We start from the raw sequence: 21,153 nt of genomic DNA, 5'->3' as shown, positions 1-21,153 counted from the left end.
CAGGGTCTCGATCTGTCGCCCAGCCTCGACCTCCCGGCTCAAGCAATCCTCCCACCTCAGCCTCCGGAGTAGCTGGGACTACAGGTGTGCGCCACCACCCCTGCTAATTTTTTAATTTTGATTTTAATTTTTGTAGAGACGAGGTTTTGCCACGTTGCCCAGGCTGGTCTAAAACTCCTGGGCTCAATCCATCCTCCAGCCTTGACCTTCCAAAGTGCTGGGATTCCAGGCGTGAGCCACGGGGCCCGGCCTTATTTCCTTAGTAAAGGGGTGAGGGGCGCCCATCTGCTGCAATCCTTCTCTGGAGAGAGGCGGGGTGCTTGAAGTCTCAAATTCCTCGTGGAGAGGACAGGGGAGGCAGAAAATCCCCAAGTTATCTTCAGAAACGAAGGTGAAGGGGGGCGCCCAGTCCCCACTTTCCTCAGATAAAGGAGGAACAGGGAGAGCGGCCCCCAAGAGTACTTAGAAAAGGAGTGGATGTGCCCCAAATACTCCTCGGAAAAGGCGGTGGACCGTGGATTCCCCAAATGCTCCTAAGGGATCCCGAACTCCCATGTTTTCTTAGGGAACAGAGCTGGGGGCCCGAATCTGCAACATAATCGTGATCCCGGCAATTGTCCTCAGAAAAGCGGGCAGGGCAAGGAACCCCCAAACTCTCTCAGAAGAGGGGTCGGGGCAGATTCCCGAAGATCCTCCTCAGAACGGGGGCCAGGGAAAATAATCCCGAATCAGAGTCTTCTCAGAATCTCCAAGATTCTCCAGAATAGAGAGGGTCGAAGCCACAAGACGAGGCAGAAAGAGCGCGGGGCCACCGGAGCCCCTTAGAAACATTGGCAGGCCACGACGCGCCCGGGCTCCTCAGAGGCGCCGCCCGCAGCCCTGCGTAGCCACCCCACGTCCGCCAGGCCCAGGCTGCCTCCGGTGCATTATGGGTGGGGCGCCCCTGCAGAGCACTGCGGGGAACCCCCTGCCCAGCCAGTTGCCGTCCGCCGGGTGGCCCAGGCGATCCGCCCTCCGGGGTCCCAGCGAGCCGGCCACGAATTGACGCGTCCCCCTAGGCCCCGCCCCTCGCGGGGTTCCCGCCCCGAAGTTTAAGTCCCGCCCTTGCATGGCCTTCAGTGGCTCTGCGGCCCGCTCCCATCTACCATTGGCAGAGTGCCTGTCAGTCATTCCGTCCCGCCTTTCGGACCCACCCCGGCCGGCGGCGCGATCCGAGAACCAGCCGGCCCGCGCACTCATTGGTCGTCATGAGCTGTCTGTCATGAGGCTGGCCACACCTTCTATGGGGTGCGGGTCCTGAGAGTCCTGTCTGGACCTCATTGGCTTGTGGCGCCTTCACTCGGAGAGACGCGCCTCAACCCGGAAGTATGCGAGGCGAAATCTGCCTAGCAACCGGGGAAGCCGGGCTGTGAAGCGGGCAATTTCAGTGTGAGTCTGAGCCGCGAGACCGAGCGGCGGCTCTGAGCGCGGCGCGGCGGCTCCTCCCGCCCGGGGTCAGCGCCCCGGCGCGCGCACGCGCACCCCCGCCGCTCGAGCGCGTCCCGCGCCGCCCGCGCAGTCGGTGGGTCGGTCGTCTGTCCTGTCGCCGCCGCCGCCGCCGCGGCCGCCGCCGGCGCCACCTGAGGGAGTCGCCTCCGCGGGACGCCACAGGACCTGACCGGACTGCGCCGCCCGAGGTCGTCCCGTGTCCCGGCCGCCGTCGGCGAGGGCGCGGAGCAACTTCGGTGAGTAAGGGGCAGGCGCCGCTGGCGGGTCCCCGGCTTCCGGTGCCCCGGGCTCTCTGGGGCTTCCGCTTCTCCCGCACTACCTTCGCCGAGCGGACTCCCTTCTCCACAGGACCTCCCTCTCAAGGGAGCCTCCTGCTCTGGGGCCCCCCTCCTCTCTAGGAGACCCCGTCTCTTTAGGGGACCCTCGCCTCTCTTGGGGACGCCCATCTCTCCAGGCAGGGAACCCCGCTTCTCTAGGGGAACCCTGCCTCTCTAGAGGCTCCCTGCCTTTCTACAGGACCCCACCTCTCTAGAGGATCCCCACCTCTCTAGGGGACCCCGTCTTTCTAGGGGACCCCCGCCTCTCTAGAGGATCACCGCCTCTCTAGGGGACCTCGTCTCTAGGGAACCCCCGTCTCTCCGAGGGGAGCCCTGTCTCTCTAGGCGACCCTGCTTCTCTAAGGGAGTCCCCCTTATCAGGGGCTCCCCCGCCTCTCCGAGGACCCCTGCCGGAGGGAACCCCCACCTCTCTGAGGAATCCTGCCTTTGGGAGGAACTAACTCCCTTCTTTGGGGATCCCCAACTCTTTGAGGATTCCCGCTTAGCTGAGGGGACTCCCTTCTTCTCTGAGGGTCCCTCTACTTTTCTCAGGAACTCACCCCTTTGAGGGACCCCTGCCTCCCTAGGGACCCCCTCCTATCTGAGGACCCCTGCCTCTGAGGGGAGTCCCTTTCTCTGAGGGACCCCTGCCTCTTTGAGGGGAATCCCCATCTGAGCGACCCTCTACCTCTCTGAGGGTCCCCCCGCTTTCTCTGAGGGGCCCTGGCCTCTCTAAGACCCTATCCTCACTCCTCTAAGGAGACCCCTGCTTCTATTAGGCTATACTTTCTCTGAGGGATCCCCCACCTTTTGTGGATTCCTGGGGAATCCCTTCTTCCCTGGGGGACCCCTCTTTTAAGAAGACATTCCAGCTTCTCAGAGGAAGCCCTACCTCTCTGTAGGAACCTCCCCACCCCTGCTTCTCTGAGCTGTGATCCTAGTTTTCTGACTTGTTCCCCTTTATTTTATTTTTTTGGAGACAGAAAATCTCACTCTGTTGCCCAGGCTGCAGTGCAGTAGTACGACCTGGGCTTACTGCAACCTCTGCCTCCGGGGTTCAAGCGACTCTCCTGCCTCAGCCTCCCGAGTATCTGGGACTGTAGGCACCTACCACCATGCCCGGCTAATTTTTGTATTTTTGTAGAGAGGGGATTCCATCATGTTGGCCAGGTTGGTCTCGAACTCCTGACCTCAGGTGATCCACCCACCTCAGCCTCTCAAAGTGTTGGGATTACAGGTGTGAGCCACCACGCCTGGCCCCCCTACTTTTTGATGAGTGCCTTCACTTTCCTGAGGGGGTCCCCCACTTCTTTGAAATGCCCATCTGACCGGATCATTAGTTATCTGAGGTATACCCCTACTTTACCAGTATCCTACTTTTCTATTTCTTCTATACTCTACGGATATTGCAGTTTTCTGAGGGGTCCCTGGTATCTCCCCTTAACTTGAGATATCCCACTCCTGTAGGCTCCTCACGTCTCTGAAGTATGTCTCCCCTTTTCCAAGATATCCCTTCTCCTGATGGGAGACGCTGGATCTCTTCACTTCTCTGAGGGGTCTGTCTGAATTCCATGGGGTTCCCTCCCACTTGCCTGAGAGTATTCCCTCTTACTAGAGGCTTTCCTCCTGATTTTCTAAGGGAGAAACTCTTTATTTATCCTTGGAGCACTCATATGAAGCTTCTCCTCTTTCTGTCTGTGGCACCCACTTCCCCCAGCTGTGGAGGAAGAGAGCAGAAATGTACCCCTCCTTCAGTCTTTGTTGCTACTCTAGGGGTATTCTCTGGACTTTTATTTCGGTTTCCAGGGGCCCGGAGGATTTTGTGGCTGGAGGGGAAAGTCGGGGACAGAGAGGCAAAAAGCATGATTTCCTCATGTCCCTCTAAGATCTGCTAGATTTAGGGGAGCAGGAGCTGCTACTAGATGACCACCTTAGTTACTCAATTTTCCAGTTGTGGGGCCATCACAGTGTTGTCACGCCTTTGTGAGGACAAATGGGACAAGGGAGAAACATTGTATCCCCATTATCACACTGTCAAGCTGTGGGAGTGACCCACTTCCTGTCCCATCCCTCAGTCCTCCCTCTGCATACTGTAACTTAACTTTCCCTCCCCCTGCTGAAAAACATCAAAATGAAAAGGAGAAGAAAACTCTCCTTTTTCTCTTCCTGTTGCATTTTCTCTCCCGAGATCCCCTGATTCAACCCTTGATCAAATAGGATCCCTAGTTCATAGGCCACTTTGGTTGGAAAGACAGAACAAGAAGCAGGAAATGGGTCACCTTAGATCCAGAAACAGGGGAAAGGAGGCAAGGGACAGGATTTCTGTAAGTTTTAGGTGATTTTGGCCTGGCCCAAAAGGAACTTTTTACGTGGCGTTTACACATCTCATGTACTTTTTTTAATGGCCCACCCTGGATTCCAAGTTCAGTAGCTAATTTTATCTGCTTTGCCAAACGCAGAGCTCTGTGGAGCCCAAGTAGATGAATGCTGGCATTGAGAGATGGTCCAAAGGACAGGAATGAACTCAGTTTGAAACCTGAGTAACTTGTAACCACTTCGTGTCCACGCACAAGTCTCAAGCTAAAAACGTGGGGAGCGTTTGACTGAAGTGGAGTTCTGAAGTATGGTCTGCACTAGTGTTTGCTTTAGCATTTCAACAAGTTCTTCCCTCTGACTCCACTGGAACTGCAGTTCACTTTACAGTTTGACTGAGGGCACTCTCTCTCCTGTTCGTTTCCATCTGGGTCTTGCTTAATTTGAGTCCTTTGTGAAGACTCCTGCTGAGGCTATAATTTGAGTTCTAAATCTGTCGGTGGACCATGTGGACACAAGTTTCAACTCGAGCTATTTTCTTCTGGGGAGAAGTGCTTGGAGACTTTCCTGGGCCCTCTGCTGCTGGGCTAAGTCAAGTCCAGGCAGGAGGCTGCTGCAGACTTAGTTGCTCTTCTCCTGCCTCTTCCTGGTCAGCTGTAGGCACTGCCCTCAGGGGAAGGGAAAGATGGTGGGGAGCTTGGGACTGAGATGAGGGTAGAGAAGTGCCTGAGGGTAGGGAAGTGCCTGCACGTATTTACTATTTTATTTTTTTGAGACAGGGTCTCATTTTGTTACTCAGGTTGGAGTGCAGTGGTGCGATCTCGGCTTACTGCAACCTCTGCCCCATTGGCTCACGTGATCCTCCCACCTCAGCCTCTGAAGTAGCTGGGACCACAGGCGCATGCCATCATGCCCGGCTGTATTTTTGTATTTTTGGTAGAGACGGGGTCTCACCATGTTGCCCAGGCTACTCTTGAACTCCTGAGCTCAAGTGATCCACCCGCCTCAGCCTCCCAAGGAGTTGGGATTATAGGCATGAGCCACTGCGACTGACCTATTATTTTTAATAAAACCTATAGGACCAGCAGATGGGATGTTAAAAAGGGAATGGACAACTTTGAAGTCAGAAGGACCTAGTTCAGATTCTGGTGCTGCCCTTCTTAGTTATGTGACCCTGGACAAGTGATGGCACAAAATTGGCATGTTATTAAATATTTGAGGGAACACATTGCTGTGAATGTGTGTCAAGGTGCTTATTGATGATGGGAGGTGCTTCCTAGATGGATGAATGAATGAATCTGAGGTAATAAACTGGAGGCGGACAGCACAGCTCCTGGCACACGGTTGGTGTGCGGTAAAGGCTGCTTGTTGTGCTCATGAGATTAGGGTCCTGGCCTGGACTCCCAGACCAGAAAGCGCTTGATATTCTGCCAAGGCTAAAAATGCCCGAAGAGAAAGAAACTTGGTATGTCTCTTGGAAAACCCACTCCCCCACTGAGTCTCTTAGCAAGAGTTTTCTGTGTTCTGATACCAGATGTGAGATGGATTTGCCGTGTGGCAGGGCGTTTGTGTTTCTCTTGGCCTTGGCGTCTCCCCCTGTAAAATGGGGTAATTTGTGAATTAAGGGCAAGTAGGGAGGTGTATTACTCTAATTAGACCACAGGCAAGATAGAAGATTATAATGAACTTGAAGAATTGTGGGAAGAAAAAAATAGATGAACTATGTACGCCTAAGGGATCATATGCATATTATGAGACTGCTTGAGTGAGTGAGTCCAGCAGTTACCTGGTGAGTGATCTGTTCTTACATTTTAGAACCTTGAAAGAAGAGCCCTGACAAAAGACTGGGAAAGTGATGTACAAAGGCATTTGACGCCACACAATAATAGTACTTTGAGAGGGCCAGTGTGTGGCTTAGTGCCCACGAGGAGATCAGAATTCACCTCAAGCTCCCAAGGCCCAGAGGGCTGTGGAGATGCTAACTCAGCTTAGAGGCTGGGGCAGGGGTCGGGGGGCAGTGGAATAGAGGGGAGTGGACAGGACATTAAAAAAAATTTTTTTTTTAGATGATTTTTTTCTTAACAGTTAATGAAAGCCGTAGAATCATGGCTGGTAAATTAGGCCCAGCCTTCTTCACTTACTAGTATGGGGACAGATGGCATTCTGCCCCTGACGGCTAAAACCCAGGAGGAAATAATGGGTGAAAGTCTGAGCTAGGCCCCTGGTGGGCTGCTCCTACGTTTGAAGAAAGGATTCTGGGTTTTTTTTGTTTGTTTGTTTTCTTCCTGGAAATAAACCCTCTCTCTTCCTCCTTCTCTCCTTCTTTCTTTCTCTCTTTCATACATACATATACAGACATACACTGACTTTGGTATTGAAGCAAATAAATATCCATCAATCTTAAATTTCTTTCAGTTCTTTTAAGGACAGTTATTCCATTACATGGGAAAGGAGCAAAATTTATAATATTTAAAATATAAGAACTAAGGTAAACAACTTCAAAGGGATCACTCTCCCCTTTAAAATTATGCTATGTCTCTTATGTGCCACAGACTTCACTCTGGTGGATGGTGGCGCCACCACCACGTCTCTATCTAACAGGAAGTTTTTTAAACTTATTTTTTTTTACTTGAAGGATCCTTACAGCAATAAAAAACCTTGGATAGTTAGAAATGATATTGATCTAGGTACATTTATTAGATGTAATGTAATGTGGTTATCTGTTGGTGGGCAGGTCTAAAAGGCATGTGGGTCCAAACACTGCCCAGCTTCTAACTCTGGACGGTAAAAACTGTTGATTTATGGAACTGAAATAGCTAGGGAAGTCAGGGTTTCCTTCCTGTTGGAGACAGCACTGGGGGCATTAAATCCCTGTGGGATCTTGATGATAAGAAATAAACTGACCTCTTTTGGAATTGGGAAATAACTTCTGTGTCAAGTGATTCCATCCAAATGAATGGATGGTGTTATTTTTGATTTCTAGTATTAAGTTTGACTTCATCCTCTCTGCAACTTGACTGCCTTTGTTTATACTGTTGTGTCTTTTGAATAAGAGTTTTTCCTTTTCTTTCTTTTTCTTTTCTTTTTTTTTTTTTTGAGACAGAGTCTTGTGCTCTATCACCCAGGCTGGAGTGCAGTGGTACAATCACAGCTCACTGCAGCCTTGACTTCCGGGCTCAAGTGATCCTTCCACCTCAGCCTCTTGAGTAGTTGGGACTACAGGCACGCACCACCATGCCCGGCTAATTTTGTATTTTTTGTAGAGACCGGGTCTCGCTATTTTTCCCAGGCTGGTCTTGAACTCCTAGGTTTGAGTGATTCTCTCACTTTGGCCTCCCAAAGTGTTGGGATTATAGGTTTGAGCCACAGTGCCCAGCCCAAGTTTATTGTGTTTTTTTTTTTTCAGACGGAGTCTCGCTCTGTCACACAGGCTCAAGTGCAGTGGTGCTATCTTGGCTCACTGCAACCTCTGCCTCCTGGCTTCAAGCAATTCTCTGTCTCAGCCACCCAAGTAGCTGGCATTACAGGCACCCACCACCATGCCTGGCTAACTTCTGTATTTTTAGTAGAGACAGGGTTTCACCATCTTGGCCAGGCTGGTCTCAAACTCCTGACCTCGTGATCCACCTGCCTCAGCCTCCCAAAGTACTGGGATTACAGGCATGAGCCACTGCTCCTGGCCAAGTTTTATTTATTTATTTATTTATTTTTATTTTTATTGAGACAGAATCTTGCTCTGTCATCCAGGCTGGAGTGCAGTGGCACGATCTTGGCTCACTGCAACCTCTGCCTCCTGGGTTCAAGCCATTCTCCTGCCTCAGCCTCCCCAGTAGCTGGGATTACAAGCGTGCACCACCGTGCTCAGCTACTTTTTGTGTTTTTAGTAGAGACAGGGTTTCACCATGTTGGCCAGGCTGGTCTTGAACTCCTGACCTCATGAACTGCCTGCCTCAGCCTCCCAAAGTGCTGGGATTACAGGCGTGAGCCACTGCGCCTGGCCAAGTTTATTCTTTTAAATTGGCTTATAAGGGGCCAGGCGCAGTGGCTCACACCTGTAACCCTAGCACTTTGGGAGGCTGAGGCAGGGGATCACTTGAGGTCAGGAGTTTGAGACCAGCCTGGCCAAAATGGCGAAAGCCTGTCTACTAAAAATCCAAAAATTAGCTGGGCAAGGTGGCGCACGCCTGTAATCCCAGCTACTCGGGAGGCTGAGGCACAAGAATGGCTTGAACCTGAGAGACAGAGGTTGCAGTGAGCTGAGATCAGGCCACTGCACTCCAGCCTGAGTGACAGAGTAAGATTCTGTGTCAAAAAAAAAAATTTTTTTTTTTTTGACTTATAAGGGACAAGTGAACACTCAAATAAGAGCTTTACTTGTGTGGCCATAAAGTATGGTGTGTGTGTGTTTTCTAGTGCAATTTACATTACATTAAAAATTAGAAAGTGGCTGGGCGCAGTGGCTCAAGCCTGTAATCCCAGCACTTTGGGAGGCCGAGACGGGCGGATCACGAAGTCAGGAGATCGAGACCATCCTGGCTAACACGGTGAAACCCCCGTCTCTACTAAAAAGTACAAAAAAACTAGCCGGGCAAGGTGACGGGCGCCTGTAGTCCCAGCTACTCGGGAGGCTGAGGCAGGAGAATGCCGTAAACCCAGGAGGTGGAGCTTGCAGTGAGCTGAGATCCGGCCACTGCACTCCAGCCTGGGTGACAGAGTGAAACTCCGTCTCAAAAAAAAAAAAAAAATTAGAAAGTGTTAAATTTTTTGGCCCATATAACTTCCTATGCCAACAAATAATTCAGGAGCAAACATTTTCATGCCTAAGATAAAACGTTTTCATGCTTGGTGAGGGGATTCTGGCAGTAAGCAGGACTGACACAGTTGGCCTTCCAGGAGCATACATCTTAGTTGCAGACAAATAAACAAGCAAATGAATGAAAGAATATTGTGAGGTTTCTTGAGAATATCCCTCACTGCTGCAGCTACCCTCATTGGGAGCTTCAGGTGGAGTTCCTTGGAGGTGTAGAAGTGAAACCTCACTACCTCTTTAATTTCCTCACTGGGCTCCTGTTTCCTATTTCTGTTTTTTTGTTTTTTTTTTTTTTTTTTTTTTTTTTGAGGCGGAGTCTCGCTCTGTCGCCCAGACTGGAGTGCAGTGAGGCAATCTCGGCTCCCTGCAAGCTCCGCCTCCCGGGTTCACGCCATTCTCCTGCCTCAGCCTCCCGAGTAGCTGGGACTACAGGCGCCCGCCACCTCGCCCGGCTAGTTTTTTGTATTTTAGTAGAGACGGGGTTTCACCATGCTAGCCAGGATGGTCTCGATCTCCTGACCTCGTGATCCGCCCGTCTCGGCCTCCCAAAGTGCTGGGATTACAGGCTTGAGCCACTGCGCCCGGCCCCTGTTTCCTATTTCTAAAAGGAGACAGAAATTATGGCATTTTCGTACTTGATTGTTGGCGATAGTTGATTCATGACCACTGTGATTGTAATCTTGGAGAAACAGAGAGAAACTAGAATGGTCACGGTAGGGGGTATTTTCAGGTTTGTCTTTCTTTTTTTTTTGGAGACAGAGTCTTCCTCTGTCGCCCAGGCTGGAATGCAGTGACTCGATCTCGGCTCACTGCAACCTCCACCTCCTGGGTTCAAGTGATTCTCCTACTTCAGCCTCCCTAGTAGCTGGGATTATAGGCAACTGCCACCACGGCTGGCTAATTTTTTGTATTTTATTAGAGATGAGTGTTTCACCATGTTGCCCAGGGTGGTCTGGAACTCCTGAGCTCCAGCAATCCTCCCGCCTTGGCCTCCCAAAGTGCTGGGATTACAGGCGGGAGCCACCATGCCTGGCTGAGTTTGCCTTTCTTGATGTCAGTGGTGGTGTGTTTTTGGAATCCTGGGGCATTTCTTCATGGCAATGCATATTACACAAAGTGATAAACCGTTCTGAAAGCTCTTCCCTTGTTGAAATCTTAAAAACATTCAGATAAGGTGGGGCTGCCTGGGTGTTGGTGGTGGTTTAGGAATGATGAGATTTCCAGTAGATGACTGCTTTGTTGTGTATTGGTAGACTCTTGGTGCATGGATTTCCCTCTGCTTAGGCTTTCCTCTTTTTTTTTGAGGTAGAGTGTCGCTCTGTTGCCCAGGCTGGAGTGCAGTGGTGTGATCTTGGCCCACTAAAACCTCTGCCTCCCAGGTTCAAGCGATTCTCCTGTCTCAGCCTTCCGAGTAGCTGGTATTACAGGCGGCACACTGCCATGCCTGGCTAATTTTTTGTATTTTAGTAGAGATGGGGTTTCACCATGTTGCCCAGGCTGGTCTCGAACTCCTGAGCTAAGGCAATTCACCTGCCTCGGTCTCCCAAAGTGCTGGGATTACAGGCGTGAGCCACCGCTCCCGGCCTAGGCTTTCCTCTTACACTGGGACTGGGAAGATGCTGTTTACACTTTTTTATGTTGGGCAAAGCTGGAAGTCTTAGATTTGACAGGTGCTTTTCTTAACTAAGTGTATCTGCGAGAGGTGGGACCGGAGAGCAAGGCGGGATATTCATTTTGGGCACAGCCTTGAGGGCAAGAGGGAGGCTGTTAGAAGGAGAGTTTCTGGTTGTCTTTTTTTTCCTTCCACCCAATTTCTGACTCCGGAGGTGGAGAAGCAGGCCTAGGCCGGAAGTGGGCGTGGAAAAGTAATGCAACTGTGCATGTGACCAGGCTCCCACCTCTGGGCTCTGCTGCCCTTGGGAAGTGGATGCTTGCTCCCTCCTGACTTCCTGTTCTCCCTTCTTACAGGCAGAGTTCTTGGGCTCCAAGTTGAGCACAGAAAATACGTTCAAGGCTAGGCATGGTGGCTCACACCTGTAATTCTAGCACTTTGGGAGGCCAAGGCAGGCGGATCATTTGAGCCCAGGAGTTTGAGACCTGCCTGGCTAACATGGCAAAACCCTGTCTCTACTAAAAATGTAAAAACTACCTGGGTGTGGTGGTATGCGCCTGTAATCCCAGGTACTCTGGAGGCTGAGGCAGGAGAATCACTTGAACCCAGGAGGCGGAGTTTGCAGTGAGCTGAGATCATTCCACTGCACTCCAGCCTGAGCGACAGAGCGAGATTCCGTCTGAAAAAAAAGAAAACAGGTTCAAGTTCCCCCTTTTTCCTTAGTAAGCCGTTTTGTCAGAGCTGGGAGCCACCAGTGGACCTGTACTTGCCAGTTTTGGGGTCTCAACTAATACACCCACAGACTCAGAGGTTTATCTGGCAGGGTAGTGAAAAAGATGGTTTCTTGTTATATTATCACAGTGTTCCCCTCGGGAACTCTTCTGCACCAAGAGCTGCCTGGAGATGTGTATGGAACTTAAAGAAGCTGACAGTGGCTAGGTCCTTCAGGAAGAGTGTGCTTTGGAAGAATGGTTTACAGTTACTTACAGCTTTTTGCTTTATAAAAGTACTGTGGGAGGCCCTCTGCCGTAGAAACTTTATAGCCAAAAAACTTTGGGCTTGATCCTGATTCTACCACTTGCTGGCATGTGACCTTAGAAAAATAGCCTAACTTCAAGTGGCCTACTCTTTCTGAGCCTCAGTTTCCTCAAAATTAAACTCACATCCTCATTTGTGGGCTGGTTTGTTTGTAAGCATACAGCAAACGGCCAGACTGTTGTAGATGCCTAGTAAGGGTAGTTGTTAAAGAATCATATTTAGGAGCCAGGCACGGTGGCTCATGCCTGTAAACCCAGCAGTTTGGGAGGCTGAAGCGGGTGGATCACCTGAGGTCAGGAGTTTGAGATCAGCCTGGCCAACATAGTGAAACCCTGTCTCTACTAAAAGTACAAAAAATTAGCTGGGCGTGGTGGTGGGCGCCTGTAATCCCAGTTACTAGGGAGGCTGAGGCAGGAGAATCGCTTGAACCCGGGAGGCGGAGGTTGCAGTGAGCTGAGATCGTGCCACTGCACTCCAGCCTGGGCAACAAAAGCGAAACTCTGTCTGAAAAAAAAAAAAAAAGAATCATATTTAGACTGACTGTTTCTCTTGAGGTTGGCACCTGAGTTTGGACAACAATCTGTGGGTGTTAATACTGCCCAAGAACAAACCAGTTGACACTGGGCCAATAGGTTGGGCATGTCTGAAGGCCAGTGATCAGGAAGTTCCTAGATTGGTTGATTTTTCCCAGTGAGATCCCTTAGTTCATTGTAGCTTTAACCCCCACAGCCTCACCTTACTGTACTCTCCATATGGACTTGCAGTGCCTCAGGAAATGTGATGGGGTAATTGGGAAAAAGGCTCAAACCTTGAGCTCAGGTGATCCGCCTTCCTCTGCCTCTCAAAGTGCTGGGATTTCAGGCATGAGCCACTGTGCGCAACCTATTTGTTAGGTTTCTTTCTTTCTTTTCTTTCCTTCCTTTCTTTTTTTCTTTCTTTCTTCTTTTTTTTGATAGTCTCGCTCTGTCACCCCGGCTGGAGTGCAGTGGCGTGGTCTCAGCTCACTACAACCTCCGCCTCATGGGTTCAAGCCATTCTTCAGCGTCAGTCTCCCGAGTAGCTGGGATTACAGGCCACCATGCAGGGCTGATTTTTGTATTTTTGGGAGAGACGAGGTTTTACCACGTTGGCCAGGCTGGTCTCGAATTCCTGACCTCATAATCCACCCGCCTCAGCTTCCCAAAGTGTGGGATTACAGGCGTGAGTCACTGCCCCTGGCCGTTAGCTTTCTTAAGTCACTAGGCGTTCTGAGAAGAGGCATAGCATGGGCACAGGCAGGGACCTGGAGGTGAAAACAGCCAAGTGAGTTCCCTTGACCTGAGGAGGTTATGCTGTTCTAAAAGTCAGAGTTTGAACTGATCACTTTGGCAAGAAAAGTCCAAAATTGCTTCCAAAGGTAGAACGTTAAAATGTGCTATAGTAGGATCCACGATTAAACTCAAAATAGTATTTAAATTGAGCCTTTTTTTTTTGGAGACGGAGTTTCATTCTTGTTGCCCAGGATGGAGTGCAATGGTGCGATCTCAGCTCACTGCAACCTCCACCTTCTGGGTTCTGAGGCGATTCTCCTGCCTCAGCAGGAGAATGAGTAATGTGTAATAAGGCTAATTTTGTATTTTTAGTAGAGATGGGGGTTTCTCCATGTTGGTCAGGCTAGTCTCGAACTCCCGACCTCAGGCGATCCACCTGCCTTAGCCTCCCAAAGTGTTGGGATTGTAGGTGTGAGCCTCTGCGCTGGGCTTTAAATTGAGCTTTCAGTAAACGTTTTCAATCAGGAAGCAATGATGGCCAGTGAAATCAGCCATCTAGACTCTGTAATGGTATACTGTATATGTAGACTTTAACCTCCAAAGAAGCTTCAAGAAAACAGACTTCAGGGCCGGGCGCAGTGGCTCAAGCCTGTAATCCCAGCACTTTGGGAGGCCGAGACGGGCGGATCACGAGGTCAGGAGATCGAGACCATCCTGGCTAACACTGTGAAACCCCGTCTCTGCTAAAAAATACAAAAAACTAGCCGGGCGAGGTGGCGGGCGCCTGTAGTCCCAGCTACTCGGGAGGCTGAGGCAGGAGAATGGCGTGAACCCGGGAGGCGGAGCTTGCAGTGAGCTGAGATCCGGCCACTGCACTCCAGCCCGGGCGACAGAGTGAGACTCCGTCTCAAAAAAAAAAAAAAAAAAAAAAGAAAACAGACTTCAGGGCTGCTTCTGACTTTTTCTCTTGAGAATTGTTATCGTTTAAGCTGATCTATAATTCTTAATACTTCAAAACAGTTTTTTGTTTTTTTTGAGACAGAGTCTTGCTCTGTTGCTCAGGCTGGAGTACACTGGCATGATCACTGCAGCTTTGAACTCTTACGCCCAAGCCATCCCCTTGCCTCAGCACCCAGATAACTAGGACTACAGGCACATGCTATCATGCCAGGCTAATTTTATTTATTTAGTTAGTTAGTTAAGCAGAGTTTTGCTCTTGTTGCCCAGGCTGGAGTGCGATGGCGCGATCTTGGCTCACTACAACCTCTGCCTCCCGGGTTCAAGTGATTCTTCTGCCTCAGCCTCCTGAGTAGCTGGGATTACAAGCATGCACCACCATGCCTGGCTAATTTTGTATTTTTAGTGGAGATGGGGTTTTTCCATGTTGGTCAGGCTGGTCTCGAACTCCCGACCTCAGGTGATTGCCTGCCTCATGCCTCCCAAACTGTGGCCTCATGCCTCCCAAACTGCAGGGATTACAGGCGTGACCCACCACACCCTGCCTTATTTATTTATTTATTTGAGATGGAGTCTCTCTCTTGTTGCCCAGGTTGGAGTGCAGTGGGCAACTGCCCAGGCGAGAGTGGGAGTGCGATCTCGGGTCACCGCAACCTCCACTTCCTGGATTCAAGCGATTCCTCTGCCTCAGCCTCCTGAGTAGCTGGGATTACAGGCATGTGCTACCACGCCCAGCTAATTTTTGCATTTTTAGTAGAGATGGGGTTTCATATTGGCCAGACTGGTCTCCAACTCCTGACCTCAGGTGATCCGCCAGCCTCGGCCTCCCAAAGTGCTGGGATTACAGGTGTGAGCTACCACTCCCGGCCAGCTAATTTTATTTTTTCACTTTGTCTTAGAGACAGTGTCTCACTGTGCTGCCCAGGCTGGTCTCGAACTTCTGGGCTCAAGGACTCCTCCCACCTTGGCCTCCCTAAGTGCTGGGATTACAGGCATGAGACACTGTGCCCAGCCTAGAACAATTTAAACTAACTTTCGGCTGGGTGTGGCAGCTTACGCCTGTAATCCCAACATTTTGGGAGGTCGAGGTGGGCAGATGACCTGAGGTCAGGAGTTCACCAACATGGTAAAACCCCGTCTCTACTAAAATACAAAAATTAGGCCGGGCATGGTGGCTCACGCCTGTAATCCCAGCACTTTGGGAGGCCGAGGCAGGTGGATAACGAGGTCAGGAGTTTAAGACCAGCCTGGCCAAGATGGTGAAACCCTGTCTCTACTAAAACTACAAAAATTAGCTGGGCGCGATGGCGGGTGCCTGTAATCCCAGCTACTTGGGAGGCTGAGGCAGGAGAATCGCTTGAACCTGTGCGTCAGGGGTTGCAATGAGCTGAGATCACGCCACTGCCCTCCAGCCTGGGCAACAGAGTGAGACTCCGTTTCAAAAAAAGAAAAGCAAAAATTAGCCAGGCATGGTGGTGCATGCCTGATGCCTGTAATCCCAGCTACTTGGGAGGCTCAGGCATAAGAATTGCTTGAACCTGGGAGGTGGAGGTTGCAGTGAGCTGAGATCATGCCACTGCATTCCAGCCTGGATGACAGAGCGAGCTCCATCTCAAAAAAACAAACAAAAACCTACTTTTTTTTTGAGACAGGGTCTCATTTGGTCACCCACGCTGGAGTGCAGCAGCGGTAGTGACACAGCTCACTACAGCCTCGACCTCCCAAGCTCAAGCCTACTAATTTTTGTATTCGTTTTTGCAGGGACGGGGTTTTGCCATGTTGCCCAGGCTGGTCTGGAACTCCTGGGCTCAAGTGATCCGCCCACCTGGGTCTCCCAAAGTGTTGAGATTACAGGTGTGAGCTACCTCGTCCAGCCAATTTCTAAACTTTCACTGCATTTTCAAACTTTAGCCTTTATATTTAACTTCTCAAATTGTCTCTATTCAAGGTTAACTTTTTGACCTAAATTTGAAATAAGTATCTTAGTCTTCCCAAAACAGGAGTTGGTTAGATAGAGACCTGATTACGTCGGCATGTAAGAGGGCATGGTTGTTATTATCAAGCTGTGAAAGAGAAAACAAAGTAGAAAGGCACTCCACCTGTGTGTTTTTTTTTAAATAAATTATGGGCATTTCACTATAAATGGGGGGTTTGGGGTATATGCATCCTGTTAGGAAAACATTGGGGAGGAATGTTTTCCTAAGTTGGCAGATCTGCCAATTAACAAATGGGGAGTAGTGTGTGAAATAGATGCCAAGTTTTAAAAATACGTTTTTCTGCATGTCCAACTAAGGATACTTATTAGACTGATCATGTGACTAACAATACTCTTTCCCTGCCTGGGGGGTTTGAATAGGCTGATCTCTGGACTCAAGGCTGTCATATAGCCTTTTTTTTTTCCTGGTAGTTTTCTGAATTTTTTTTTTCATCTTTAATTCATAGAAAACAGTTTACTTCCTGATTATTCAAGCCTTAAAATTGATCCAAATTATGTGGGAATTTTTTTAAACCATATGTAGACACAAAAGAGATATTCCTTGCCAACTAGTGACACATGGCAGATGAAGACAGAGTGGGAGATACACTTCCGGTTCACGACAGCACTTCTGAGCAGTTTGTGCTTAACCCTTTAGGGGAGCATTTGTGCTCAGAACCCTGGAGCAGGACACTGCCAGGGCCACACAGAGACTCCCTCTGGACAGAGCCTGCCTAACTGCAGATGGAGCCTGAACCCTGCGCTGCAGAAACACTGAGCGTAACGAATTGTGGTTAGAGACGACATTCAAAACAAACACAGGTTGACAAAGTGGACCATCCCTAGAGAGCTGGGTTTCAGGGAGCTTTTCAGCGATGGTGATAGGGACAATGGGGGCTGCTGACCCATGTCCCACGAACTCCTGATCTAGTGTGAGAATGTTGTGAATGCAAAGATGACTCTTGTAGCCCTAGCAGTGGTGATGCATTGGAAGTATTGTTTTTCATAAAGCATCACTGTAAGAGTCCCTATACCTATTTTCTGGTCCCTCCCTGAAGAATCAAGAGTATCAAAGTATTAAGGGAATCAAAATCACTTAATAATTAATATTTTCTTTTCCTTTCCTTTCCCAGTCAATTTCATTGTAATCTCACCATGTAAACATAAATTTGGGGTGAAATAAGAAACTTTAAAATGATCCTCCTTTAGAGATTGTTGTTATATTGTCCCTAAACTTATAGTTTTAAACTTTAGAGTACTAAGAATGCAAAGTACAGAAAGCAGGGCTGGGTGTGGTGGCTTCTGCCTATAATCCCAGCACTTTGGGAGGCAGAGGATTGCTTGAGGCTGGGAGTTCAAGACCAGCCTGGCCAACATGATGAAACCCTGTCTCTTCTAAAAATACAAAAATTAGCTGGTGTGGTAGCACACGCCTGTCGTGTCAGCTAGTCCAGAGGCTGCGGCACAAGAATCGCTTGACACCAGGAGGTGGAGGTTGGAGTGAGCCAAGATGACGCCATTGCACTCCAGCCTGGGGCAACAGAGCGAGACTCTGTCTCAAAAAAAAAAAAAAGTAGTCAGTGCTCATTTTTCTTTTTCCTTTTTTTTTTTTTTTTTTTGAGACAGAGTCTCGCTCTGTCGCCCAGGCTGGAGTGCAGTGACGCGATCTCGGCTTACTGCAAGCTCCGCCTCCCGGGTTCACGCCATTCTCCTGCCTCAGCCTCCCGAGTAGCTGGGACTACAGGCGCCTGCCATCTCGCCCGGCTAGTTTTTTTTTTTTTTTTGTATTTTTTAGTAGAGACAGGGTTTCACCGTGTAGGCCAGGATGGTCTCGATCCCCTGACCTCGTGATCCACCCGTCTCGGCCTCCCAAAGTGCTGGATTACAGGCTTGAGACACCGCGCCCGGCCATTGCTCATTTTTCATAAAGGCGATTAAAAGAAAAAACTTGGCGTGTTTTTTTTTTTTTTTTTTTTTTTTTTTTTTTTGAGACGGAGTCTCGCTCTGTCGCCCAGGCTGGAGTGCAGTGGCCGATCTCAGCTCACTGCAAGCTCCGCCTCCCGGGTTTACGCCATTCTCTCGCCTCAGCCTCCCGAGTAGCTGGACTACAGGCCCCACCATCTCGCCCGGCTATTTTTTTTGTATATTTTAGTAGAGACGGGGTTTCACCGTGTTAGCCAGGATGGTCTCGATCTCCTGACCTCGTGATCCGCCCGTCTCGGCCTCCCAAAGTGCTGGGATTACAGGCTTGAGCCACCGCGCCCGGCCTTTTTTTTTTTTTTGAGACGGAGTCTCCTCTGTTGCACAGGCTGGAGTGCAGTGGCATGTTCTTGGCTCAGTGCAACCTCTGCCTCCCGGGTTTAAGCAATTCTCCTGCCTCAGCCTCCTGAGTAGCTGGGATTACAGGCGCGTGCCACCATGCACGGCTGATTTTTTGTATTTTTAGTAGAGACAGCATTTCACCATGTTAGCCAGGATGGTCTCGATCTCCTGACCTCGTGATCCACCCTCCTTGGCTTCCCAAAGTGCTGGGATTACAGGTGTGAGCCACCATGCTCGGCTGATTCTTCAGTCTTATGAATACATTTTCTGCATTGAAATAATTTTGTGTCTTTCATTGGCACCAGCCTGTCAGCTTCTGGCGTCTTGGGCTGCAAAACCCTTGGGAGGAGTGGTCTCTCAGTTGTCGATCAGCATTTATCACATAATTCATCTTGTATGTTGTCCACCAAGAACTTCGAATAAATTTTCTGATTGGAAAAGTACAAAAAAAAAAAAAAAAGGTACAGTACCTTGAACATTCAGTAGGTGATGGTACTCTTTTTCGGTAGTTTCATACTAGTTTGGAGCCTTTGGCCAATTTCTGCCATAAAAGCAGACACGAACATGGAATTTGGCCCCAATTTCTTTTCCTCAGTCCCTCAGTTGTATAAAGACAGGCTCAGGTGGTGTTTAGAAGTTTAAGAGTACACTTGAAAGATCATTAGTCTATTTTTGTTGTAGTTAAGGTAGAAGGCGGCCTAGCTATTATTAGTGGGGTTTGGTCTATGAAAGACAATAAAGTTTAAAATGAATTTGGAAATTTTTTTTTTTGTTTTGAGATAGGGTCTCACTCTGTCACCTAGCCTAGAGTACAGTGGCACAATCATGGCTCACTGCAGGCTAAAACTCCTGGACTTGAGTGATCCTTCTGCCCCAGCCTCCTGAGTATCAGGGGCTACAGGCATGTGCCACCATGCTGGGCTAATTTTTTCTTTTTTATGGAGATGGGGTCTCACCATGTCGACCCAGCTGGTTTCAAACTCCTGGCTTCAAGCAATCCTCTCACCTTGGCTTCGCAAAGTGCTGGGATTACAGGTGTGAGCCACTGTACCTGGCCTGGAAGAAAATTTTAACTAAATAACAGGTGTTTTGAAAGTGCAGTATTGGGCTGGGCGCGGTAGCTCACGCCTGTAATCCCAGCACTTTGGGAGGCTGAGGCAGGTGGATCATGAGGTCAGGAGATCGAGACCATCCTGACCATCACCATTCACCATGGTGAAACCCTATCTCTACTAAAAATACAAAAAAATTAGCTGGGCATGGTGGCGCATGCCTGTAGTCCCAGCTACTCGGGAGGTTGAGGCAGGAGAATCTCTTGAACCTGGGAGGTGGAGGTTGCAGTGAGCCAAGATCGCGCCACTGCACTCCAGCCTGGTGACAGAGTGAGACTCTGTCTCATTAAAAAAAAAAAAAAAGAAAGAAAGAAAGTACAGCATTAACAACTGCTATCACTAAGGTTTTTTTTTTTTTTTTTTTTTGAGACGGCGTCTGGCTCTGTCACCCAGGCTGGAGTGCAGTAGCGCGATCTTGGCTCACTGCAACCTCTGCCTCTTGGGTTCAGTGATTCTCCTGCCTCAGTCTTCTGAGTAGCTGGGATTACAGACGCACATCACCACGTCTGGCTAATTTTTGTATTTTTAGTAGAGACAGGATTTCACCGTGTTGCCCAGGCTGGTCTCAAACTCCTGACCTCATGTGATCCACATGCCTCGGCCTCCCAAAGTTCTGGGATTACAGATGTGAGCCACTGTGTCCTGCCAGCACCAAGTACTGACTATCTTGTTTTCAGAGCAAGGAGAAAACTTTTAGAAAACATGGTTCTAGCCCTAGTTGTTTCTTAATTAGAGTTTCTTCAGCTTTAGTATGGCATCTGAAGACGATTGCATCATATTTCATAATCACCCGGCTGAACTATTTGCTGTTTAGTCCAGCACTGGGCACTGAGGCTAAAAGGTCTTTAATCCAAACAGCCTCAGCATTCACCCAACCTGAGCCTATGGGACCCCAAGCAGATCTGGATTCACTGTCACTTACCATCTACCCACCTGGCCCTCTCTTCCTATGACAGAAATAAACGCTGTAGCCCTGTAGCTATTTCACTCCACCTACATACCCCGCGCTCCTCATACCCACCGTCTGACTTTCCTGGCTGAGAAGTTGGCACTGCCCTCTAGGGCAGGCCCTGTCACCAGTGCACCCCTCAGTCCACAGGGGTGTGTCGTTAATATGTTGCAGTTGATGCCTCTCTCTTTAAAAAAAAAAAAAAAAAAAAAAAACAGGTGGTGGTCACCTTGGTGACTCACACAGGGCTTGCCAGCTCAAACTCTGGAATCTGTATATCTGTCTCAAGTCTCAGGTCTCCCACCTGACCACACTTTGCTCTGTTTGTAGTTAATTAAATTGACATTAATCAAGACCCAGGTGAGGGGCAGTGAGGTAATAGTTTGCTTGTATTGCTTTAATATCATCTGATTAATCATCGTAGCATGAAGGAGTTTTCTTTTTTTTTTTTTTTTTGAGGCGGAGTCTCGCTCTGTTGCCCGGACTGGAGTGCAGTGGCCGGATCTCAGCTCACTGCAAGCTCTGCCTCCCAGGTTTACGCCATTCTCCTGCCTCAGCCTCCCGAGTAGCTGGGACTACAGGCGCCCGCCACCTCGCCCGGCTAGTTTTTTTGTATTTTTAGTAGAGACGGGGTTTCACCGTATTAGCCAGGATGGTCTCGATCTCCTGACCTCGTGATCCGCCCGTCTCGGCCTCCCAAAGTGCTGGGATTACAGGCTTGAGCCACCGCGCCCGGCCAGGAGTTTTCAAAATATACAGCCACCATGTTAGGGTGAAAAACCTGGATATTTGCCCTAAACTGTCCTTGCACTTGGGATCAGGGAGCTCTCTGAATTCCTATACCGAGTCACCTGTTTGAGAATAAGACTGTTTTGTTTGTTTGGTTTCTGAATTTGAACATTTGAATTTCTTTGTAGCAAAGCAAAGCAAATTAGTGACATAACTGGGTCAGGGAAAGTGATTGGGAGTCAACAGTTTGTATTTTGTATCATTTTTAGGTTAAATTCTCT

General features: G+C 49.3%; 1 protein-coding gene across 5 annotated transcripts in view; it reads left to right on the top strand.

Annotated features, from left to right (window-relative positions):
- Positions 1–1,329: 1,329 nt before the first annotated feature.
- GATAD2A (GATA zinc finger domain containing 2A) overlaps positions 1,330–21,153 on the top strand; it is a 129,856-nt gene continuing 110,032 nt past the window's right edge. For 4 of the 5 annotated variants that reach the window (XM_033200366.1, XM_033200363.1, XM_033200362.1 and 1 more), the window contains exon 1: positions 1,330–1,724. The gene's annotated coding sequence lies outside the window, so the exon portion shown is untranslated. The remainder of the gene's footprint in view (positions 1,725–21,153) is intronic. The other variant, XM_033200369.1, reaches the window with a different exon arrangement.

The sequence above is a fragment of the Trachypithecus francoisi genome, unplaced genomic scaffold (assembly GCF_009764315.1).
Source record: "Trachypithecus francoisi isolate TF-2019V2 unplaced genomic scaffold, Tfra_2.0 Lachesis_group5, whole genome shotgun sequence".
In the NCBI taxonomy this organism is placed as follows: Eukaryota; Metazoa; Chordata; class Mammalia; order Primates; family Cercopithecidae; genus Trachypithecus; species Trachypithecus francoisi.
The sequence above is the reverse complement of the archived record's forward strand: the minus strand, read 5'-3'. Positions and strand labels throughout refer to the sequence as shown.